Genomic DNA, 26,517 nt, shown 5'->3' on the forward strand with positions numbered 1-26,517 from the left:
CTGAACACTCTGCTGGTGCAGCCTGCTGTTTTCTGAGCCATTGGTCACATGTCTCGGTGGCCTAGAGCCTGTGTACCCTCCTTGCCTTCAGCAACTCTGTTTCCCCATCAACACCAAAGCAGAAACCATGGGGAGCAACCTAAGCACTGCCCACTCCATTCACTTTCCCAGATGCCCTTATTGGGCTGGTGGTTCCTTGTGGCCTCCTGTCTAAAGACGAGGCTTCAGTAGCCAACCCCAGCACCCAGCACCTTTCATACCCAGGAACTGTTATTGATGTGAGGAGTGGCGGCAGGGCCCCCAACAAGCTGAGGGCCGATCTGGCACCAGGCTCCTGAGCCTCAAGCTGGCCCATTATGGGGAGCTCTCCTACTGGTCTCCATCCTAGTAACCCTCTTGGTTCTTATGTTTCTGCAAGAAAAGAACTCACACCCTGAACACTGTAGCTGCATGAGCAGTCAGGAGTTTCACTAGAGCAAGCAGGGAAGCAAGGATATACCCTAGGAAAAGAGTGGTTCAAACTGAGCACCCCCCACATCCCAGCATATATGGGGCTTACATCCCTCTTTCCTCACCATCCCCTCTCCTGTGTCTCCCCCAGGGAGGACCCTTCCAGGCAAGAGTCGTGTTTTTCTCAAAAGCCCATTGTACCCAGAATTCAATCTGATATAATTAGATGTCTGAGATGCAATAACAGTATTGGGGTTTAAGTTCCCCCAAAGTTGAAGAGTTCACTCAGGAGAGGGGGAGGGAGGGGCACTCTGTGTAGCTCCCTGGAGAGGAGGTCCCTGAAACCAGTTTGAACTGAAGCAGCTAGTAGACCATAATAACTTCTTGTTCCTGTTCTATTTTATTTTTTAGGTGTGTTGGGGGGTGGTCATTGGTAAGCTTCTCCTGGAGCTAACCTCCTGTCCTCTGAGAGCAATGCTCCCAGGTTCACTGAGAACAAAAGAGCTCTCACTCCAAGCACCACACTGCAGGAAGTGGGGAAGCCCCAGAAGCATCTTGGGGCAAAGGCAGCTGTCTCCAGGTAGACACAGGAGCAGGTAGAGAGGACACAGAAGCCAGCTGAGTCTTCCTGTGGGAGACCTCTGGATGTCCCTTGAAGATTAGGAAGGAAGTGGGGAGAAGGCAGAGGTAAGATGACAGGAAAGAGGAGCACGGTTATGAGTGTGGTTGGTCCTCTGTGAGATGGGGGGATGGGACGGACTTCAGGAATCAGCAGGGAGGCCCTTGGCCTCACACTGTGGGCCAGCTGTGGTGCGCATGGACCCCACTCAGCACCCCTAAGCCAGTCCCTATGGCTTCTCATGAAAGGACAGTGTTTGCTGAGTGTGAACAGGCTTTTGATCAGCCTCTTCTGCAGCCAGGCTGCAAGTCGCTCTCCACACGTGCCGAGTGCCTACCCACCGCCTTGCTCTCTCCTGGCAATTATTTTAAGCCTTGTCAATCAAACTCTTGAAAGACAGAAAGCCAATCACATATATAATTATTAGTAAAATGAGTTTGAACTTCTATTAGCACTTCTTCTTCTTTAAATTGCCTATTTACACCCTTCATTAAGTTTGCATTTTGCTATCACAATGTGTCCTCTTTGTTTCTAGGAACATCTAGTCCTCGATGGGTGTTAGACTTGCGGGGTGGGGGTGGGGGTGGGTTCTGAGCTTTCTGGGAGCCCTTCCTTAGCTCTAGCCAGTAGACCCACCCTTGCTGTGAATGCCTGTGGGCACAGGGGCCTCTTGGGACCTGGTGGCATCTTTATACATTACTGAAACCTGTTTCCCTTGGGAAACAAGTGTTGTGCCCTCCTCCTGGCCACACACATGAGCATTGGATGTCCTGGCTTATGCAGTGCATGTTTGGGGGGCTTGGTCAGAGCCTCCGGGCAAAGCTAGTATCTGTGCGATCCCCGAGTAGAGAAACCACAGCCTCAAACATGTGGGGAACGCCCCACCCCCACCACTGGCTCCTGGTTTTTGTCTCCTCTGCTACTGTTGTATGAAATACGATTCTACATTAACAAAATGTGATTGTGAAGGATAGCTGGATCCAAAAGAAATAAACAAAAACTAGTCACTTTCCTCTTTTACTGACAGGTTGTTAGCTTGGGATGGGCAATAACTGCTCACTCAGAACTAGATATGTGAGTTATGCATGGTTCACACAACCCAGCAAGAAAGGCACAGCTCCCCCAGCAGGACAAATGCAAAGTTGTGCTGAGGGAGACTTTGAACAAATAAAAAAGTGCTTTGGTCTGTTAAGAAAAGTCAGCAAGATAAAAATATGATTTTTTTTTTCTGTAGTATTTCCTTTGATCAAAATACAAAGATGTTCCAGATAGCATCAGGATGGGATTTTCCTGACATACACCATGGATAATGTTGAAAGTCTCTTACTAGAGAATGTGCTTAAGAAGGCTGACAGAGAGGGAGCACCTTCCTGGTCAAACATCAGAGGTTAATATGGAGTGGCCAAAGCCAGAGCAGCAAGGCTCCGACCCGGGCATCTATAGACACATGACTAAACAGCACAGGACTCTGAGATGGTCTGTTCTGACACAGAAACTTTGGAATGGCAGGAGGGTCCTGTTTTCAGAGAGAAAGGCTTGTGTTTTACTGGCATTTATCTAACCAGCCATCATTTGTAGTAAAAAAGCATTCTTACCCCACATTTGAGTAGAAGACTCTCATGGGTCGACTCTGTAAAGGAAACTACAGGAAGAAAATAAAAATCTCAGAATAAAATTTAGAATACCACCCTGTGACTAGAGGGAGGGCCTTCCTCGTCGAAAACCCAGAGGCTGCATTTTAGAATAAAGAGAAATTTCACTACACCAAACTCTAAAACTGTTGAATATCAGACATCGTCTAAGCAAGTTCTGGGGACTGGCGGGACTCAGGGGAATCTGCCACATCTGACCATGATGAGCTGAGGAAGTGCAAGGCACTCTGGGAAACAGACAAGCACCCTGGCATCACAGGCCTGTGATGCAATTTAAGGAAGAGGAAATGGGGGGTGGAGGCATGGCTCAGCAGTCAACAGCACTGGCTGTCTTTCCAGAAGTCTTGGGTTAGGTTCACCAAATGTGTAGCAGCTCACAATCAACCGTAACTTCAGTCACAAGGGATATGATGCCCTTTTCTGGCCTCTGTGAACATTACACTTGTGTGTGGTGCACGCGCGCACACATGCATGCCCACACACATACACATATACAGGCCAACTAGTCATACACATAAAGTAAAAATAAAACATTTATTAAAAAAGAAGAGAAACCTATTGTATGTTCAAAGTCAAGTTCCTTTTATTAATTATATCACAAAGTATACTTTATTAATTATACTAATTATATTGCTAGGCATTTTGCTATTCTTCCTCTATTTGATTGGCAGACTCCAGGAGGTAATTGCCAGGAGGCAATTGTTCAAGGGTGTCAGGGAGCAGGTCCCCTTGAGGTTGACAATGAGTATCACCATAACTCTTTGCTGTGGGTGTGAGGTATCATGCCTGCTACTAACACAAGACAGAGAGCTCCTAATAGGACCTTCCACAAAGGCAGAGTGTCCAGCGGTGTCTGCAGACATCTACATGTATGTGCCTCTGTGTTCTTAACAGCAGTGTAGATGGTTTCTCTTAGGGAGAGCATAACTGTGTGAGGGTGTGTGCGGCAGGGACACAAGGAGGGGGTACAGAAGGATGTCTCCACGTGGGTTAGTATTAAATGCTAATCTTTATTCCTTCCATTCTTCAACTGTTTACTGTGACATCATCTGAGAGCAAGGAAACCATACATAGGGGTTTACACCAACTGATGATTATCACATTAAAGCCGGGCCCCTTCCCATGCTGGCTCAGAATGGGAGGCATTGCATGACTCTGTGCATGTTACTTTTTATGTTGCAGTGACAAAATACTTGACCAAAGCTATCTCAGGAAGAAATGCTTTATTTTGTCTTGCGGTCTGATCTCTCCAAAGTGGAGAGTGCTGAGAAGGGGAGCTTCTTAGGAGAAACTCAGCCGAGTTCGTTCGTAGAAGTTGGGGCTCAGATGCAAATGTCCCGGCTCCCAGCATCAGTACTAGCAACAGGGAGTGGAAGGCCATCTCAGCCAGGGTACCTTCTTCCTAGGATCATTGTGGTCTTGGAAGAATACATTGCCCCCAAGGACTGCAGAAGGAGGCCAGGTCGATGGTTCAAGGAGCAACAATCTGAGCCCCGCATTTCTAAGAGTTCACTTTCCAAGAGTCACTGCTGTTCCGTTTCCTCCTTGGTACACAGTCCTAGTTAATTTCCAGGTGTCACACTCACATTTCAACTGGGACAAGGGGCTGAGTCACAGGACCACAGTGGGCAAGGGCTTTCTCTAATTCTGGAGTTTCCTGAGAGCCAAACAATTCAGGCTGTGAGCTGGCAGCCTGGGGGAGCTGAGGCCTTCTTACAGAGCAACTAATATGCATATTTCTTACATCCACTGAGAAGAAAAAAATCAATACTACATGTGTATGGGTGTTAGGCAGGTAGTAAAATTGCAGAGAAGGACATGGCTCAGGACTCCAGGCTGTGGCATTCCAAATACGGTAGAGATGTGACTTTGGCTGTCCAATGGTTTGTTTTTATTTAAAGATTCCCCCTGGCCAGAGCTGACCAAGCAGATGGGTAACCCAGGGCAAGTCCTCCCCTGTCAAGCACACTAGTGTCCAGGACAGGAGCTCCAGGGCCACCAGCCAGAAGAGGATGGCTGTACAGGTGGCAAAGCCAGGGCAGCAGGAGGAACCCATGCTGGCTGCTCTGTCCCCACCTGGGTGTTTTTGTCCTTTGTGATCGCTCGGTCTCCACCATCTGACTGAGGCTGCACTCACCTAAGGAGGATGAGGTTGGGGTGACCCCAGCCCACTGGCCCTCTGCTCTCTGTCCATTTTCCTCTGGGGACGTGGGAACCTGTGTAGTGGGTAGCCATTCCAGCTTGGATCTGGAAGTTCCAACCCCCACTGAGACTCTGGCAACTGTCACGCCTACGAGGCGGGGCCAGGGGAGGTGCCTGGGGACCCGAGATCTGGATGGGCGAGCTCTCTCTCTGTCCTGGGACCCTGAACGGTGAAGGTGGACCTAGCAGAGCTCCAGAGAACACCGCTGGACTGCAATACACCTTCCCCAGACCCCGCGACCTACCTATCCCTTAATTTATAAGTTACCCACTAAATAAATCTTCCCTTTAACTACGTGGAGTGGCTTTAATAATTTCACCGATATCCCTGACGATCAATGCTGCCATGATTCTTCTCTACAGCAGCTTTTGTTCCTTGCTGAACAGCTGAGTCCTGCTGCCCAGCCACGCCCAGCCACGCCCAGCCATGCCCAGCCACGCCCAGCCACGCCCAGCCACGCCCAGCCACACCACACTGTCCTTCTCCACTGTGTAGGCTGACTACAGTAGTGGCCCTAGGTTCCCTTGTCTGTCCACGTGTCTCTCTTTCTAGTTGACTCTGGAGTTCCTCCATCAAGGCCGTGGGTGTCCACACTGACTTTTTGGAGTCCACAGAAAGAGTGGGTCCTAGTGCTAGCCCCTGAAGCAGTTTTCCACGTACCCCAGGCTGTGATGGATGTTTGCAACCAAGATAAATCCAGTCAGCTTCATCTGGGTGAAGCCTACTAGGCACCCGGCAAGATGCCAAGGCTGCTGCCTTGAGCTCCTGTGCCCGCCTGCTGCCCATGTTCCCACTGCATTCATACCAGGCTCTGCACAGGCATCCTTTACAGATGAAGCCGGGCTGCTGGAAACTGTGAGGCCCAACAGAAGGAATCTGATCTTAACCAGTGAAGGACACATCTACTTGAGGAGTGAGGCCCCTTGCATGCACACATGGTAATCCAGAGGTCACCTTTGTCCAGGGCTGTAGGATTCCTGGAAGGCAAGGAAGGCCTCAGATATACCTGGATAAACTGGTCACCTGAGCCCAGGATGGCTCCTGGGTCTCTTAACTTGGCCATCACCTAGGCCAGCCATGCAGGGAGATGGGCTCCCTGAGCCGTGTGGTTCAAGTTGTTCTGTGTTATAGAGACTCCAGGAAGCACTTGGAGTGTCCAAGTAAGGCTGGAGTGTCTGGCAACTAAACAGATGGTTAAGAATTCCCTAGTACAGCAGGAGTGCAAACCAAAGACTCAGACTGCCAGTGTGGAGGGCTGTGCTAGGTCCTCTGGCTCTGACTGTCTGCACTCCAATCTCCTGGGCACACTGAGTCCACAGAGACAGCATGCTCCTAAGGGGGGGGGGGGTGCCAGGAGACATCTGCTCTCCTCAGCTGTCTTTGCAGCTCGGCCTCTTGCTGTTGGCACACACACAGAGGAGGGTGTCTCAACTTGGCACTTCCTGGAGGTGCCAGTCACTGGGGGTGAGCTGACGCTGTTCTTCATGCTACACAGACTACAGGGAATGTGTGCTTCCCACCACGGTTCCCACCCACCCATATGATGCCCTGTTTCTCCCTGCAGCCCTGGAAGGCCTTGGGAGATGCTGCTTCCTCCTATCTTATTTTCTTCTCGGCTTCCCTGACCTGGGCGATGATTCTGTTAGGTTCCATAAAACCAACTCCCAATACCACCCAGCTATAGGAGAAGCAGAATCTAGGTTAGAATATGTCCACAGCAATCAATGTGTCTGCCCACATCACCAGGGGCCTCTGCTGTAAAACTGTGTGGCTATGCTACATGCCTGCTAATCTAATATATTCAGTGCTACAGAAGGCCCTGCTCCTGTTCATTCTAGGGCAAGTGTGCCAGGCACAGGCACATCTTTCCTAAAGAATCCAAGGGTGAGTGGGCCAGCCAGGGCTGCAGGTGGAAGTGCAGAGCTATGGAATTCTAAGGAAGCCTCCAGAGATGAAGTCGTTCTCTGTATAACATTTGCTCCACAGCCAATAGCAGGACACATCCCTCGTCTATTGCTTACACTACATGCTACTTTGAGCTGCACCTGCTGCCACCTCCCCAAAGGTTGGTGGTGGCTTGCAGTGTTAGTCATTTGCAAGCCATGCCAAGTACAGAGAGGAGGCCACTTGAGTGACGTGGCCTCCAACGTGACCTCCTTGGAAGACTAAGAGAGAACAGGTCACAGTTCCCATCTCTCCCAGGCCAGGTGAAGGCAGATTATAGTTGCTTAGGATCATTTTTAGACCAGCGTCTCAGGGTCCATGTCTATGTTGCGTCCTTGAAGGGGATAGCAAAGAAGAGAGGAGCTAAGGAGAACCATCCCTTGACTTGACTTTGATGAGGAGAAGTAGAAATAAGGAGGTGTAGTGGGTAGCCATTCCAGCTTTGGTCTGGAAGTTCCAACCCCTACTGAGGCTTCGGTAACTGTCATGCCTACAAGGTGGGGCCAAGAGAGGGCCCTGAAGACCTGAGATCCTGATGTGCCACTCGCTCTTGTTTCCTGGACCCTGGACACTAGAGGTAGACTGAGGAGAGTTCTCCAGAGAACACCACCGGACTGCGCTGCGCCTTTCCCAGAACCCGCAACCTACCTATCCCTTCATTTGTAAGTTACGCCACTAAATAAATCTCCCTTTTAACTACGTGGAGTGGCCTTAATAATTTCACCAATAAGAAGGTTTTGTTCCCATTCTGTGCCTATGACAAACAAGGCATAAAGAAGAAAGATCCATCATCCCCAGCTAAAGAGCTTTACACGAGCCCCCACAGGACCAGGAAAATAAGTTCATGAGTATGAGGGAAGCAAGGGCCTCCTTGTGAGTACCAGGGACTCTTAGCAAGGGACTCTGTAGATGCATGCACCAGTCGTGAAGTGAGGAGGCTTCCTAGACAGAGTAGGTTCCTAGATATACTTACCCATCTATTTAACAAGCATCCATGAGGTTCTAGTCACATGGGAGACAGGTAACTGAGCCAGGCAACTTGGGGCTGATTTGTAAAACACTCTCATGCAAGTGCTCACTTCATTTTATTTATTTATTTATTTATTTATTTATTTATTTATTTATTTATTTATTTGCAGTCACAATGCTGAAACGCAGTTAAGTGACTTGTAGGTGAGGCTCTGAAAGCACAGACAACAGAGAAGAAAGGAAACCAGCATCAGCCACCATACTGTGCTCCCAGACTGCTTCCCTTGGATGGGGGATCCTCGAGAAGATATAACATCAGAGTTCATGTGTGAAGGAGGAGAGAGGCACCTATGGAGGGGGCCCTGTGCTTTTAAACCCTGCCTCAAGCCATATGCGAAGAACAAGAGCTGGAGATGTATCCAGATTTCCTACACCCACAGTATGTGTGATATGGATAGATTTCTATATAAGCTCATGACCTTGATGAGCCCTCCAGGAAGAAACCAAGAGTGGAAGGTCACTGTGGAAGGCCCCTGTGAGACCTCAGTGACAACAGTGGCTTCTGGGACAAGAGGAAAGATGGCGAGACGGATGCTTGGGAGAGGCTTCCCTTCCAGTTGAGCTTCCTGTTTCCTCCCTTGCCAGAACCTAGAGGCGGACCCACTGGGAACACATGGCCAGGGTTATGTCTGTTATCATGAGTAGGATGGCTATAGGATATGTTAGGGATGAATCCAACTCTGCCAAGATCCTGCCGGGGTCCTCCAGAAACCCTACGCATACTTCCTTCTGAGCTCAGTCCACTCTAACTCCTCTAGGTCTCACCCACAGTCACAAACTTTCCAAATGTGAATAAATTGGTTACTTGCTTCCTGCTGAGTCACAACATATCCCAGTGATAAGAAGGGTCCTTGAGAGACATTGGTCATGGCCATTATTACCCTTACAAGGACGACAGATCAGTCAAATCAAAGGACTTAAGAGTTTATGTTGATAGTCCACTTGCTCAGGGATCATGCTGCTGGCTCTGCTAGAGTATTCCTGCCTGGAGATGGGCCATCAAGACGTCAAATACAGTAAGATGGCAACCATGGGTGGTGTGAGATAGATTCCAAGGCCTGTGGTCTTAGGTGTTCTGAGCTCCATTGTGGATACCCAGTTCATTCATGTCAGATGTTCTGCCTAGAGGGCCTCCATGCCAGAGACCAGCAGAGTGGGCTTTGCCCATATCCACCTTCTCTGCAGGCCCTAGATCTGGGCTTCCATGAGTCCATACCCAGAAGCCATCTCATCTTTAGGGTCATTGTGAAAACCCACTGTGATCTCTGGCAGTCTAGATAGCTAGATGGATGGTCTGCCTCCTGGTATCCACAGCCCTGTTGTGAGCATGCCACAGTACACAGATTCCTAGTAGCCCATGGAATCTGGCAGAAAATGGGACAACTAATGCTCTTGGGATACCCTGAGTCTCACTTAGCCATGAAGAAGGCTTCACTGGCATAGCCTCAGGGGACTCACATCTACTCCAGGTGCTGTAACCTCTGAAGATAGAGAAGAAACACATGCTCCTGTCAGAAGCCCTTCAGCTTCAGGGGTAGGAGTTCCTTAAACAGTAACAGACAATAATAACAGCAATATTTGGCTTCAGAGTTCAAATCTCAGCAAAGTACCCACAGGTTCTATGTCCAGTAAAAATTCATGTTTGAACTTCTAATTTGACTTACCCTACATGAGTGTTACTGAACACTCTAACATCACTTCTTAAAATACCAACAGAGCATCAAGTTGGACACTGGGTCAGATCCTGGCATGCTGGAGCCTCTGGCTGTCCTGTTCTTGCTGCCCTGTGGGTAAGGATGCTGATCTGAGACTCCTCAGTCCTCAGAGTCCATGCCTGCACTGCAGTTCCCTGCCTTGTGAATGCACAAAGCCCTGGGCAGCCAGGGTACTGTCAGTTCAGTTTAGATCTTGAAGAAGCAAATCCCCAGTTTCTGTTCATAAGATATTGTCCTGCTTTATGTTTGTTCTTTGGGGGAAATAAGCTGTTTGTATAAAAAAAAATGGAGGATTGGAGAAGTTTTGGTGAAGTCAGACCCACTCCACACTACTGTAGGAAAAAGCATAGAAAGTCTGGGCTTCCTGGGGGCTTCCTGAGTGCAGGTGTGTGCCAGTGTTCATGGTATGCATGACCTGTGTGGTGTGCATCCGAGGTGTGTGTGTGGTGTGTGTCCGAGGTATGTGATCTTTATATGAGGTATGTGGCAGTGTGGGGCACAGGTCAGGGGTGTGTGAAGTGTGCAGTAGGTAGAGGTCATGTGTATAATATATGCAAAGTGTGTGGTGTGAGTGGAGTGGTGTGATTACATATGATGATGTATGTGCTATGGGCATGGAGGATATGTTCCACACATGTGGGGTAGTATGTGGTATGTGGTATATGCAATGTCTATTTGTGGTAAGCTGCGGAGGAGTTTATGTGTGTGGTTCATGTGCTGTATGACTTTATGGTGTGTTTGCCATGTGTCACTTATGAGTGGTACATGTATGGAGTATATTGTAGTATGTGGTATGTGACATATATTGGGTGTTCTAGAAGATTCTCTGTCCTCCTCTGGATGTGTAGTTGGACATGACTCTACAGGAGCTGAGCCACACCCCTTGACTATGCCCTTCACCATTGTCTTCAGCATCCCTGATGCTGGACCTGATGCTCTCTAGACCTCGAGGCTTCTCTCCTTGCCCAGCTCAGGACAGCCCTTCTCATACATTCTGGAGTGAAAGTGAAGGAATTGAACCTATGCAGGCAGACATGCTGATTTTCAGGCTAAACGGAGCTCTTAGAGAGATGCAGAGGTCTAGGCCAGACTCCAGAGCTGCAGCTGAGAGCTGGGTTCACACTGAGGTCCTGCTCTGCAGCTCTCACTTTCCTACCTTCCTTTTTCCTAACTCCTGTGGGCTCTTCCCCCCTCCTGGTTCTGAAACTGCAGCCAGGGCTTTACAGCTCATCTTCTTTTATCCCGTGCTCTTTTCTCTGTACTTTGTCTAAAGCCTTCGGTCCCTCTGCCCCAGGAGATGGCCTCTCGTTATAACATCTTTACTTCGTATTCTTTTATTTCTTCGACCTTCTAGTGTTCCAACACTGAGCTTGCACAGATAAATCTGGTGATTTCTCCATGGTCCACACCATGGCCTTTTGTGTGTTTGCTGTGTTACCTGAGGGAATTTCTACATGTTCAGATCTCATCTTGCTTTGGTATCTACTGCACTAATTTTAATCTTCCATTTTCTCCCCTTATGCTCTGAAGACTCTTCATGGTCCCATCTCTGTGATGTAGATGAGCTGTCTCTTCGTCTCTGGAGACAGTTGTCCTCAATGGGCAAGCAGGATGTTCTGTTTTTGGTGCTTTGCTCTCCCCAGACTCCATCATGAATGCTGAGCTTCTTTCATGGCTTGCTGACCCTGATTCCTGCCTTTCATAATGGCTGTTTTCCAGGGATGTGGGATACAGCCCACAAGCTCATGTGGGGCCAGAGGAGTCCACGTGCCACAGGAGCTCTGTGTGGCAGCAGAGCCTCTCTCATGCTCACTACTGGGCTTAAATGATGGAAGACAGGTTAGTTAGCCATCTGGCCATCTCACTAAACCACAGTCTCTAGGGACTGTCTCCACCCTGGGACTTACTCCAGAGAAGGTTCTGGCATTGATCTAACAATCATAATACAGGAAACCCCAGTCAGAGCAGACTGAAGGCCTATGGTCCATGTACCTGGATACTCCCTCTGTCCCTTCTGACATCGCCTTCTAGGTGTGTCCTTATTTAGTCCACCATGGCAGTATATAGAAGGTTCTGCTGTCAACAGTTCCTCTGAAGAACTTGCAGTCATCTCATGCCCATGCCCCTGGCACTGCATCCATACATGTCTCCTTTAGCTTCCAGTTCCCAGGATTTTCTAGTGTCCATGGCTCCAGCAGCTCACCCCAGATCCTGCTTAGGTCTCTTCAGATCTGTTGTTTGAAGACTCCTGTATCCTCTGAACTTTTCACAGACTTCTTGGCATCTTCCTGTCCATGCTGCCATGTGGATTTCATACTCTCTCTTCCTTGGGGCTTCTTTGAGGATGATGAGGAGAGAAAGTAGAGTTCCACTGTAATTGCAAGTTTCACAGGCCTCTGCTTCCCCAAGCCACTGTGTGTCAGATAATCAGTTAGGACCCATGACCAAAATGCTGACAGTGGGGGGGCTGGGTCATGCCCAGATCCATTTTAGTTAGATGTTTTCTTTGTACAAAGAGGACCACACAGATCTTAGAGTAAAGAAGATCTCACTAAGCTCATGTCCTAGGAAGTCTCTTTGTGCACTTAAGTATCATTTGATATACCTTAGTATTGTGTGAAGGACAGTTTTTTTCATATAATGATGACAGAGACCATGATGGTGATGATGGTAATAACGATGATGATGTTGATAAAGAGGATCATGGTGATGGTGATGGTTATGTGGTGATAGTGATGTGGTTGGTGAAGGTGATGATGGTGAGAATAATGGTTGTGTGGCAATGGTGATATTGTTGGTAGTAAGAATGATGAGGAAGATGGTGATGATCATCATGATAATGGTATGTGGTAATGGTGAAGATGTTGATGGCTATGATGAAATAATGGTGGTGGTGAGGATGATAAGGACAATGTTGAGCATCAAAATGACAGGAATGTTTGTTGTAGTGGTGTTGGTGATGATGAAAGTGATATTGGTTGTTGCCCAGGGTAGTTTTATGTCAACTTGATACAAACTGGAGTCTTCAGAGAGAAGAGAGCCTCAACTGAGAAAATGCTTCCATAAGATGGGGCTGTAGGCAAGCCTGTGGGGGCATTTTCTTAATTAGTGATTGACGTGGAAGGGCTCAGCTCATTGTAGGTGGGGACACCCCTAGGCTGGTGGTCCTGGGTTCTACAAGAAAGCAGGTTGAACAAGTATGTGCAGCAAGCCAGTAAGCAGGACTCCTTCAGGGCCTCTGCACCAGCTCCTGCCTCCAAGCCCCTGCCCTGATTGAATTCCTGTCCTGACTTTCTTCAGTGATGAACTATGATGTGGAAATGTAAGAGAAATAAACCCTTTTCTTCCAAATTGCTTTTGGTCATGGCATTTCATCACAGCAATAGTGACCCTGACTAAGACAGATGTGGTAAGGTTGATGGTATTATTGGTGGTGAGGATGATGATGATGTTTATGAAGATGATGATGATAGTGATGATGATGGTGACAATGGTGACAGTTATGGTGATAATGATGGTGAGGGTGATGTTTACGGTGATGGTGGTGGTGAGGGTGATGTTGATAGTGGTAGGGTTGATGATGATGATGGTAATGGTGGTTGTGCGGTGATAGTGTTGGTGGTGATGACAATTCTAAGGAGAGTGATAGTGAGGATATTGAGGACAACACTGATGATCATTATAATGGGTGATGTTGATGGTGGTCAGGATGATGAGGATCACGATGATGGTGGTGGATATGATGACATGAATGTTAACACTCACTGGACAATATGTGAGCATGTTCTTAGAGGTCATGGCATCCTTCCTCATAAGAACCTTGACAGGACTAGCCTCCATGACAGATGATACTGTAGTTCAAGCTCAGGGAGGTGACATAGTTCAAACAGGAAAAGGCAATAACCCAAAGCTCACCACCAGATGTCAGATGACAACACTTAGCTTTCCATGGTGGCCTGGTCCCAAGAGTATTCTATACTTCTGCTGAGGTTCTTTTGGGCCACTTGTGCTGTCCTGCCTTTTTGTAAACCATGGTTCAGCAAGTCAGTGTCACACAGGCGCCTGTCCATCATTTCTGCTCACAGTGACTCCTGACCCTGGCTTCCTCTCAGAGCCCATTCAACACTATACTGAGGAATCTTGCACCAGTGAGTGATTTTACTTCTACAGAAAGAGCTGGATGCGGGGACTGGGATCTGCCCACAGGCATCCATGCTGGTAGGTGGCACAATAACTCATGAATCAGCAATAACCAGGCACTGTGAGGGAGAATGTCTCCAGCCAGGTTTCCAGATGAAATCAAGGTCTACCGTGTCTGAGCAGTGTCTCTCCACTGGAGATCACTGATCAGAGAGAAGCAGGTGATTAACAACAAACTGAAGCTTCATCGGGAGGCCCGGCTGGAACGCCAAGGCTGCACCAGCCCCGAGTTAATTTGTTTCTGTTGTTTATGCATTTGGGGATAACTGGCTAGGGAAGCGGGAGCTGCAGACAATGGCAGCGGCCAGGGATTCAGTGCTCAAAGGTGATATGATTATGCTCATACTTTAATTTCATCTGCCTCCTTTTACTCCAGACAGAATGCAGAAACAACCGCAAAAGTGCTGTTCCTCATTATGTGTGGCCTGGGGACCAACAAGGAGGTTGGGGCAGCTTTGCACCATGTTGGCAACAGTGAAATCTGGCTCTCTCTCTCTCTCTCTCTCTCTCTCTCTCTCTCTCTCTCTCTCTCTCTCTCTCCCTCCCTCCCTCCCTCTGTCTCTGTCTCTGTCTCTGTCTGTCTGTCTCTCTCTCCCTTTACAAAGCCACCTAGACTCAGTCATAGGCTCCACCATGATGACCTTGTCTGATTCTGCTCAACTTTCAAAGCCTTGCCTCCAACTCAAAGGTCAGATCATGATTCTGCTGCCATCATACTCCACAGTGGAGATAAAATGTCAATACACAGGAACCCTTGGGCCCATTCAACCACATCCAAATCATATAAATGCCAATATGTCAATCCACAGAGCCTAGGACAGTGACTTTGTATGGCAAAAAGCAGGTGTTAATGTTGTGATTCTTACAGGTGACTGAGGGACAGAGCATCTTCCTTATCTTTAGGCTTATAGATACATAAAGCCACCATTATCAACTGTGATGGGGAGAGTGGCAAAAGACAGAGCCTGCAGAACCAGCTGCCTAATGCGGGCCAATGCTGAGGATTTTGACCTCAGGCTTGGCCTAGCCTGTGAGATCATTGTCCTTCCTCATCCAGCAGAGGTTGACAAGGACCTGCCCACATCTGTTGACAAGTACCTGCCCACATTCATCGCCACCATGGGCTGTCATACGTGTTACACCCAGAAGAGTACCCACCTGGCATGCTGCAGCTGTCGGCTGGTACTAAAGTCAGGGAAACTGCCACAGCTCTATGACATCTTCCACCACAAACATACATGTGCTGTACCACAGCTGACTCCTGCCTCTTGCCTGTCACAGGTAAATATACTCCCCTGTGTTGTCATGATTTTTGACCTTACAAGCTTCAAGTGTCCATTAGAGTTGGAAGTGTGGGTGAGCCTTCCATGCTGGATGCTCTGCCCTGTAGAAAACAGGCTCCGGCACCAGGCACTCACACATAAGATGCTGTAAGAAAATTTCTCCTGTAGCAAAGTAAAAAAGAGGAAAAGAGGAAGAATTGTCAAAGCCACGTGAATGCCCTCGATAGGTTCCTGAGACCAAGCGCACCATGCCTCAGTCAATCAGTTACCCTGTGGAGTGCTACTCTTAAGCTTCTAGACGGAAGTTTTAGTAGTCTCATCACAGAAATGTGTTTGAGATGATGAATATGCTCATGAGTTTCAACTTACTGTCCCATCTTCAGCCATGAATTATAACCCTCTCTTTATATGCCATAATCATAAGCTACTATAGTTTAGCTGTTTACAGTGAGCAGGGGCCAGAGACTGGAACAGCAAGGTTAAAACATGAAAGCTGCCAGTGTGCAGAAGGATATTGGAAGCCCTTCCTCATCAGGGCTTCGTGTACTAGTAGAGCGTACGCAAGAGAGAAAAGCCTGGGTGTAACATGAATTACTAAACAGTCTTATTAATAAAAAACCCACAGCCAGATATTGGGGTAAAAGCTGAAAGATCAGAGAGGCAGAGCATCAAGCCACTAATTCTCACCCCTACAAAATTCTCTGCTGAAAGAGAGCGAGCTCCTCTCTGCACCCCACCTTATCACTTCCTCTCTCTGCCCATCTCTATCACTTCCTGTCTGTACAGACCTCCAGACCTCTATGGTTAACTAGTGGCTAGCTCCTCCTTCTGATTTTCAGGCAAGTTTTATTTGTTAGAGCACAAATAAAATATCACCACACCTGGGATATACAAACTCGAAAGAGGTAGGTGCTATGAAAACATCCTATAAAGGGATGTACACCTTATGACCCAGCACCTTTTGGGCTTCTTCCCTTAGCTCACCTGCCCTCTTCCATTCTTGGGAACAGCTTTCCTTTCTGAATAAACTGTCATCTCCATTTCTCATCATGTGCCAATGTTTCCTTCTTTTGTTCCGGGGCACAAGAGCCTGGGAACAGGTGTGCTGTGGACTCGGATCCAGAGTCTGGCACTAGTGTATGTTTCTTTTTCCTTCACTGTCTTTTAAGACACTAGCCTAAAGCCTAAGAGTGCTTGCCCCAGCATTCTGGACTTCCTCTTCTTTTCTCTTCTTCCACACAGCTGCTTGCTGACTACCACTGCTGCACACACTGGCTTCCTTGGATCCTAACTCAAAATGGCCTGCTATATTTTCTTTCTCGTCTGCATCTCCAGCTTCCTGGAAGCTACTGAGATTTCCGCTCTCCCTCCCTGTTACTTTTCCCTTAAACTATAATAAAATCCCCCTCAAGCTTCCTTCTGAGTTTGTTTTAGAGTTATTTGATTGACGAGACTAAGAACCCAAACTCCCAGACTCTCCTGTAACGTGATTGGGTTTTTCATTTTTGTTGTTGTTGTTTGGTTGGTTAGTTTTCTTGAGACAGGGTTTCTCTGTGTAGCCCTGGCTTCCCTGGAACTCTTTTCGTAGACCAGGCTGGCCTCAAACTCATAGAGATCCACCTGATTCTGCCTCCTAAGTGCTGAGATTAGACATGTGCCACCACAACCAGCTCAACATTCTATGGCCTTAGAGCAGAGGTTCTCAACCTGTGGGTCACGAACCCTTTGGGTGTTGAATGACCGTTTCCCAGGAGTCACATATCAGATATCCTGCATGTCAGATACTTGATGATTCATAACAGTAGCAAAATTACAGTTATGAGGTAGCAAGAAAGTAATTTTATGGTTGAGGGTCACCGTGACATGAGGAACTGTCTTAAAGGGTCGCAGCATTAGAAAGATTTAGAACCACTGTTCTAGAGTGTCATGGTGAGGACAGATGGGAAACAGGATGCTCCATGTGTCCCACACATGCTCAGAAACACTGTCCCCAAACTCTAAACACTGAAAACTGAGTGCTAGGATCACAAGCCAATGTCACCCAGCCTAGATTACACATACTATTGAAAGCATCCCTCAGGCTTTCCCAGTGGGGCAAACCCTGTCTCATTGAACTCCCATAGCTGCCCCATGTGCTTGAGTCCAGTAAACTAGCTCACAAGAGAAACTGAGGCCCAGAGGTACAGCTTGCTTAGAACCATCTGCCAAGCTGATTTTTGCTCTAACTCATCAGTATGAGGGTCATCTGGTCATCATACAGACAAGGGTTGAGGGTAGGGCTGCCAGCCTTCTCCTCCTCTTTGTAGTTCCCATGGCTATGCTTTGACCCAAACCTGCTCTAAAGCTCCAGGGTGAAGCCATCTCCCTCAGGACTGATGACAGGGTATGGAACTGGTCCGCGTGGTCTCTCTACCAGCATATCCTTCAGGACAGCCCTGACACTGTCCCTTCTTCCACCCTCCTTAATTATCCTCTGCAGCCTGGACCAGAGGCATAGCCCAGTGGCTTACCACTTGCCTAGCATGCTTGGGGCTACCACTAGCACCATAAAAGAAAATCAAACTCCCACGTTTCTCCATTACCTCGTGCATACTAAATGCAGCTCAGGCAGAAAAATCACAATGGCGGTGCTGTAGGTCTTGGTCCTCTGGTTTCAGCTGACAGCTGTCACCTGGGCTTATAGACAAGAGTAGAGGCAGACTAGGCCTAGTTCTCTGCCTTCTGACCCTACCCAGGATGTCGATCCCTAACATCAATAGCCCTGATGGAGGTTTCAGTAGCTCTGACTTTTCTCATCCCAAACTAGAGTTCCCCAAATTAAAAGATGATAAAAATAAGTCTACCGAAGTGATTTCTTTAGTCAGGATGAAGGCACCCTTAAATTTGACAGGTGTGTACTGAACCCTAGTGATCATGGGGTTATTCCCTGCTTCAGGACATGTGAGCCCCATCGCAGGAATCTGAGTCCCTAAATTAAGGTGTCAGTTAATTCTCACAGACAGGGTAGGGCATAGCTGCTAAACTCACCCGTTTCTTATGGGCACTATCTTCTCCTAGATCTGAGTTCATCCCTTCAACCAGGCCCAGGAGGGCCATTTCCTAAACAAACAGAGTGGGATGAGCATCAAGTATCACGCACACGGGCCAGCTGCTTGCAGGGGGTGTCTTCCTCCAGGATTACATGGCAAAAAGTCTAGATTCATTGTACAGTTTTCTTTCCCTAAATGAAGAGTCTATATCTTCCTTCAGTATGAGGAAGGGAGGAAGAGAGGAAGGAAGGAAAGGGAAGGAAAGAAAGGTAGGTATCTTCAGGGTGAGGCAAGGTAGTTAGGAGATTGGAGTTGTGCAGGCACTCAGCAGGCATGGACCTCAAGCCCATGGTGGCAGCAAATCCTCTTGCTGAGGATTTCCTGCGTGTCCTGGTGTTCCCTGGAGCCCACTAACCCCACTAAGGAAAGCAGGTGGGCTGACCTCTGACCTCAGCACCTGCTTGTTAGTTGCCAGCAGATGGTGGATGTCTGGAGAGAAGCTAGCCAGGGTGCTAAATGCTTGGTGATATATTCTCTCAGGAAAATCGCCACCACAGTCTTTAAACCAGGGCTCTGGGAGATCATATTCATTGCCTGCGTCCTATAAACAGACAGGAGAACAATGCCCAGTCACTCCAAGGTGAGCCCTGCTGCAAATGCCCAGACAGCAAGCCTCCCTGGAAAGGCTTTCTGAAGCCGTTGCCAAGAAAAGAGGCCAACAGTAGCTTCTTTTCCGGGATCATCAGAGCACATGCTAGATAGAAATCTCTTCCTGTGAACACCACACACCCCAGGCAAAGCTGACTTCATGATTAGATAAATTATAAACCATTCCATTTATCGGCCCATCTCTCTAATTAGACTTCCCAAACTCTGGTATCTGCTGCAGACATGTGGATTCTGCACCTTTAATAAAGGGAGGGGATGGATGCCACCTTAATCTCCAAGAGCCACAGAGATAAAAGATTTACCCTGTTTACTTTGGATTAGAGAAGAGTTTTGACCTTGAGTGGGAGTCATTGTTTTCAGGGCCAATTTTCAATTGGAAACATTGTTGCCTTTCAAAGGAAACCAGACCCAGAGAATGTAGCAAGGTACAGACAATGCCCGGCCCACAATGAGGCCTGGGATAGATCAGGAGCCCTTATTAAAAGAAAAGAACTAATTTCCAACTGTTTCTGCCTTCTGAGGCTAAGACCAAAGGCAACAGGGTTTGCTAACATCCCAAGCTGCAGGGCTGAGCCTGAGAATGAATGCCTGGGTAATAATTAGATGCTTAGTGGGCTAATTATTTTGTGAATAAAATCAAACAAAATCAAGTAATTAAACAACGGGCAGAGAGAGGTGTCTAAGTTCTGTTCCGGCCATTGTTGAGTGTCTGATTTAACAAGGGACTTGGAAATGAGTGGGGGATGGGGCAGAACACTCTGCCATTAGCCTCTGCTAAGTCTTTTCTTACTGCTCAGACATGCCATGGCCTCCTGGCTTGCTTGGTACTTAGAGATTGGAGGTCAGGGAGCCACAATGTCATTGAGGAAGGTGTCCGACAGATGAGGTAAATAGTTCACCAGGGAGAGAAGGTTCTTTTCTCCTTTAAACAGGAGCCCAGTTGGCAGGGCTCCAGCAGTTCACCCGTCAGACAGTAGAGTAAGGCTAGAGACTGAAGGTGGCCTTGTCTTTACCCGGGGTCATCACTTTGTGGTGACCTATACCCTAAGTACGCAGTCCTTTTCAAGGGCCTGAGATGACTGTTTGCCACCAACCTCTAATCTGTGTACCTTACGGCTGTAGGGCACTGAGTTCTCTGCCAACCCCTCCACAGGGCTTCCAAGCACAGCTTAGGTGAGTGAGCACCTGTTCCCAAGAGGCCTTGCAGGTGTTCTCTAGAGAACAGAGATATACTTATTCTGTGTCCTTCCACTCTTTAGAACCTCAGCATCCAGGACCAGTTTTCAGGTTCAGCTGTTCACTTCCCAAGTAGCCAAATTGATTCTTTGAAGCCAGAGGCTAACGGAGCCCACTCAAGGTCCCAAGGCAGGAGGAATTTCAGGCTGGCTTGAGTGGCCACCAACCCTCACAAGGCACTGAGTTTGGTCTACATATGTTGGTTGTGGTGTGATACCCCTTTTCTCTGTCTCCCAGTCTAGCATTGTCTACCACCAAGATAGGCATAAAGGGGGAGGAGGAGAGAAAAGGCAAGGGGGGAAGGGAATGGATCTGCACTGCCTGTGCTCAGAGCCTGAGGACACAGTGGTGTCAGGGTCTATAGGGGGGCCGAGGTGAGAGTTAGTTCTCTGTAGTAAGGGTAAAAAAAAGACTCATGATAAAATCAAGTTGACCACATAGACATGAGAGTAAAGAGGACATTAGAACAATTAACAGCTAACAAGACACAGCCAGAGTCAGACACCATCAACTCTTGCACTGCTGTACACCAGATCTGCGGCAGTCAGCATCGCAAGCCAAAGATGGATAGAGAAGGGTCTCTAAGTGGGACCATCACCCTAATTGGATGATCGATGTGTAAACATCTCCCAAAGGGGACATAAACAGAGTATGTGGGTCCCCCATTGGTTTGGCCAGCCTTATGCACAGAGAATCACTTAATCACAATAGAAATCAGGGTTTGTTCAGTTTCTGTCCTAAAAGTTCCTGGGCAAGCAGCTCAGCATCTGGCACCTTTCCGGGTCTCAGGGTTTCGCTGAAGTTTCTTTAATAAAGCCACTGTTGCTTTGTTCAGTTCATTGTCCGATCCACATGAGTTTAAGAATTCAAGAGCCACTGTTTCTGGTTGACTTTTGGGGACCATGGATCACCCAGCACAGCAGCCCCTCCACTGTCAGAGATCTGTCTCAGAGTCGGATCACCCTGGCTGGCTCATTGCAGAGGGAGGTGCCTCCTTCCCATAGTGCCTTGCAGAACCTTCCAGAAGGTACACTTTGGCTTCTGACACAGAAGAACAACCCACCTAAAAGGGGCTTTCACTTTACTAGTTAGCATTCTAACTTGAACGCTCAGTTTGATATCCATTCAGCATCCTCTGCCTGGTCCACAAAGTAGTCCAGGCACATGTGGGATATTCTAATGCTCTGTGAGACATGGGAACCCAGGGGTCTCCTATCTTGTCCCAGACTGCAGAGAGGAGCAGGGCAATGGTTGCTGTTATACATAAGAGAGCTATTATAAAACTACCCCACATAGATATATGAAGCTATCCTAATGGCCCATTGTGTTGTATAGTTAATATACACTAGTAAAAGAGGGCAGTTGGGAATAACTTGGGCTTTGTGGGCCATACGACCTCTACTATAGACACTAAGCCCTGCTGCAGACGTACAATGCCCTGAGAAGTAATGAAATAAACACAGCTGAGTTCTGATAAAACTTTATTTGTATCAAGCAGAGGGCTACATTTGGGCTTCATAGTAGCACCACCCTTGCCCAGAGTACCTGTCATAACAGCTCTGCCTCTGTCAACTGCTGAGGACAGGCTGGTCAGCAGAACTTCCCAGGACATAGGCCCATTCCCTGGGGCAAGCCACTTGTAAATATGACTGCAGGCCATGTGGACTGTACTCCAAATGATAGAAATGCAGAAATGCCCAATGCCAAGGGGAGAGAGAGCAAGGTGGTCACATGTTTGGAGTCCTGGGGACTCCAACCCTCCTCACAGATTCTTGCCCTTGGGCCACTTAATTAATTTCTCTGACATCTGACTTTTTACATCTCCTTTCTTCTAGCTGTCAAATAGATGTGTTCCTGAATATGCAAAGTTACTCGGGGTCCCCCACAATGACAGCCAGGTGAACAGGGCAGGGCAGTTTCTAGCAACTTACCCCACCCAGAAAATGAATGGGGTGATGACGGCAGGTGTCTGGGACAGGTTCCCAGTTGGGCCGGGCAACAATTCCAAGCACTTTTCTTTCAAAAGGATGAAGATTAAAATAATAGCATAAGGGGAAGGGGGGAGAGAGGGGCGCTAACTATAGACTTCCTTGCACAGAAAGCTTCGGAGCTTGGGACTTGAGGAGAGAAGTCTGGCCAGGCACCCTCAAAATAGTACACTTACATTTGATCCTCACCCAAAATACAGACGCCACGTTGGCACAGGTACAAGCTGTCTGTTTCTATACAGTCTGGAAGTCTGGAAAATAAACACTCCCAGAGCCGCCTGCCTGGGAGCCACAGAGGAATCCGATTAAGCCATTCCTAGGAGTGGCAATGCTCTGCCTGGGAGAAGACAGATCGGGGAGGCACAGCGGTCAGGGCTGTGGATGCGTGGGACGAGGTGTTTATGGACTTCAAATTGGTTTTAAACATTGTCTGCCCTTTAATAAGATTTGGCTGGACAATGTTATCTTCGAGCTGGGGAATGCTCTTTCCCAGAGGCTGGGCACTGGAGTAGGATGGACAAGCGCAGCTTTTCACTCACACACGCCAGGTCAGGCTCTGCCTGGAGGGCACTTCGGAGACCTACACAGCAGTCTGAAAGATGACTGAGATGCCCGGGTTCCGGGTAGCTCAACTCTACCACAGCCACGACCAGCCTGTCTGGGGGCCTGGTGTCTGAGTGAAGCAACTTGTACTACCTCTTTCCAAGACACCTGCTAGACTGTCTTTTCTGTCTGCAGTCTGTCCTGCCCCTCAATGATGAACAGAGAAACATATGTCCCTGGGGACTTCCAGTCTATCCTGAGGGGCAGATCATAGACAAGATGCACTTCAAGTAGGCAGCTCCTCAGACAGGGATGAGGCTGAGGGGGAACAGCAACACCAACAGGAAGGCGGGTAAGGAAGGACCGAGGGGGCTTTTTAGCTAACTGGGTTAAGGAAAGCATATGCCTTAAACATCTGAATCAAGACACTGAAGGACTGACTGAGGATCACAGGGGCAAAAAGCCTGTGAGGCTGCCTGAAGCTGAGTGGGGAGGGAGAAAGGGAAGAGGCAGCTGGAGAGAACACCGTGGGTGGGCTTTTCCTTGGAGGAAGGCACTGGGTCATGACTAGGCTGTCTGTCAGTGTCCAGGACCACTTTGCCATTGGCTGGAGGCATCAAGTATGGAATCAAGATGCCCAGGCTGACCAAGTGACTTCTGCAGTCATCCAGGGGAGGGAAGATGATCCAGCAGGGGGCACCACATACCAGCCTGTCACCCTATATATACCCGCCTCACCTCCCAGCCCAACCCAGATAGGGAACCCCATAGGACCCCCAGCGACCAAGTATGGCACTGAGAGTTTGTTCTCTTCACATCTGTTTGTACCCCAGGCCACCTGTTCCCAAGGCTTTAGTGTATACACGTGTTATTAGGAGCACACATGTGTTTGTGTACACATGGCATACATATGTGTGTTCAGTCACTCACCTGTGTGACACGCTGGTGATCCACCTGTGGTGTGGATAGGCTGATGGTGTGCCACTCAGTACTTTACATCAAAAGCAGGGCCAGGTCTTGCGGGGTCACTGGGTGACAAGCTTTGGCAGGTACATACTGCGCCTTCAGTGACAACGGTGAGCACGTTGGGGAGCCTGGCTGGGGCTGGTTTCTGTCCCCATAGGCATCCCTTGACCTCTGAGAGGCCCTGAGCAGGGATGGATGAAATGTCTTCCCATGAGGAACACAAGTTGGGGTCCAAGAGCTCCGGTGGTCCCAGGGCCTGAGAGGAGAGGTGGCGACATCCCTGCTTGGGAGTCCCAGCTCTCCCCCTTCTAGGGCAGAGGAAAGCCACATAATGGAGCAGTACCTGACACCCTAGGAGTTGGAACCCACATGGCCCTGTCTCCTGAGGATACCCAGGATCTGCCCTGAGCTGATCCTCCTCCAGAGGGAAAATACCCGAACCCTCAGGAAGGAGGGACCTGTAGGGTGGCACTGGCACTCTCAACTGCTCCCTCCCAGCTGCAGGGTAACTATGCAGATCCCATTAGGAGGGCTCAGGGCTCTAGATGGACCCTGTCTGAATCCAAAAAGCAGGTCATGAGGAGCTAAGTGCCTTTAGCAGTCCTGAAGCCTCCTTCTCATTTTGGGTCAAGAGCTTCCAAGCTTACAAATCAGCCTAACAGGCAGGGGCAATAGATTCCCTGTACAGATTCACATTCATGGTGCATAATGCAATTGAGGGATCTTACCAGGGCCAAGGTCAGAATATGAAGTGATAAAGTGATGAACACTACCCACAAACAGAGCTGGGGAGGGGCTGGTGCCAGAGAAGCTGCCAGGCTGAAATCAAAAGCTACAGTCTTTGAAAACAGGACCATGAACTATGCAGAGTGTCCAGGCAAATGTGGATGCTCCATCAAATGTGTAAGGCCTTCCAGTTCTTCCTGACCTGATCTGTAGATGGACAGGCAACCAGAACCTACTCAGTTTATCCTGGTCATGAGACTCAGTCCAGGGAGATACTCCTGCATCATTGTCCTGAACAGGCCTCCCTCTGGGCCCTAACAGGAAGACATCTCAAGCTTTTATGCAGCCATCTTGGGACACATGCTTGTTCAAGTCCCTTCTTATGCTCTGTGGCTGGGGCCAGAGGACTTGATTCATTGCACATCCACCCTCTCCAGGATCCGAAGGGCCGACAGAACTCTCAACACATAAATTTATCGCTAATTGACGTTAGCTGTTTCCTCTGGGGACACTGGAATCTCATAGAGGGCTAAAGGGCATGTCTCTGTGGAAGACCAGGTGTAAAGAATTCAAGGATCCTTCCTAGCCACTGGTGAGCCCTTGATGCTAAGCTGTCAGCCCTTCCTGCTAGCTGGTCCGGTTGGGACTGAGGGGAAACTCCAAGGACCACCAGACTCAAGCACATAGCAAATTGGAATGTGGTACAATGGTGGCCGTTTCAAAGGACACATCTGTGGGAAACATGGGAGAAAGGGATTCTGCAGATGCACCTATCTTATAAATCTCCAGATGTGCCACCCTGCCTTCTCTTGCTTGATTCTGAGCTATGAGAAATGGAGGGATATGACCCAGAGCAAGACAAGTGATGTGGCCAGGATTGTCTGCTGCCACCAGGAGCTAGCAGGTGCAGGAGAAACCCTGCCTGGATCTCCCCGGGGAGATGGTGCTCTGTCCTGAGAAGGAAGCAGGTCAGCTCACATGTGCCTGAGGGAAGGAGCCGCTGGGCCTCTTTGTTTTCCATCTTTGCACAGGCTGCTGCCCTAGGCCTCCTCCACATAGGTCAGAGTCATAGGAGTCAAGCCCAGTCAGGAACTTAGGTGTTTGTCAGGCCGTTCTTGAAAGAAGAAAAGTCGCACCACCCTGAACACCCCCAAATCTGGTGGATCTCAAAGAGAGCAGTTTGGACATGGTCAGGTGGGGAAGCACAGAGCTGGGAAGATGTCTCGGTGGTCAAGAACACATATTCCCCAATCATCCACACTGGGCAGCTTTCAATCACCTGTAACTTCTGCTTTAGAAGGACCCAATGCCTTTGGCCGCTGTGGGGATCTGCACACACAGACGCGTATACATATAATTAAAATAGATCTTGGAAAAGAAAGTGATGGAAGAGTAAAACGTGCTCTTCCACCTCCCTCACCACCACCCCCTGCTGACCACAGTGTCCCAGAACTGAGGACATCTATGATACTGAGTCTCCTTGAAATAAACACGAAGGCCAGCTTTACTCATCATGGTCCCCCTTCACATTGGAAGATAGTCGGAGAAGGGCGCAGATCTCAGTTGCCCATCTTGGCCTTGGAGGCTTTCTGAATCAGAGGTTCTCAGCATGTGGGTCTTGACTCCTTTAGGATTGAATGACTCTTTCACAGGGGTCCCAAGACCATCGGAAAACACAGGTATTTACATTACAATTCAAAACAGTAGCAAAATTACAGCTATGAAGTAGCAGCAAAAATAATTTTATGGTTGGGGGGTCACCACAACATGAGGAACTGTATTCAAGGGTCGCAGAACCACTGGCCTCAACATTTAGTTACCCTACCCTGGCCTGGCTTCTCTATCATGAGGCTGATGATTCTGATTGGGTCTCTCGAGCACAATTTGAATGAGTGTTCCTTTAGTTCAAGTCCAGCAAAGCCAATGACCCAGAAAGGAACCCAAGCCACAGGCTACACCCACAGAAATGTTTTCTGTATCTCTAGCACCATTAGTAACCTGCAGGGCAGCCAGCAGGGTCTGTAGGCACTCTGCCCATCTTGGCTTAGACCTAGGCTGACTTGTCCCTTGCAGCAGCAGAGAGGTGTCAGAAGGGGCCAGTTCTGTCCACTGAGCCAGAAGCTAGGTTTTCCAGAGCCCAGGAACCTTCAAGGCATAATCGCCTCCTGCTTCACATAGGGCCACCAGGCTGGGCAGAGTACTGGCCTGTGAGAACCTTAGACTCAAAGGATGAATCAGTACTAGATTCAGAAGTTTCATTATGAG

Source organism: Peromyscus leucopus, chromosome 20, assembly GCF_004664715.2.
Source record: "Peromyscus leucopus breed LL Stock chromosome 20, UCI_PerLeu_2.1, whole genome shotgun sequence".
Classification (NCBI taxonomy): domain Eukaryota; kingdom Metazoa; phylum Chordata; class Mammalia; order Rodentia; family Cricetidae; genus Peromyscus; species Peromyscus leucopus.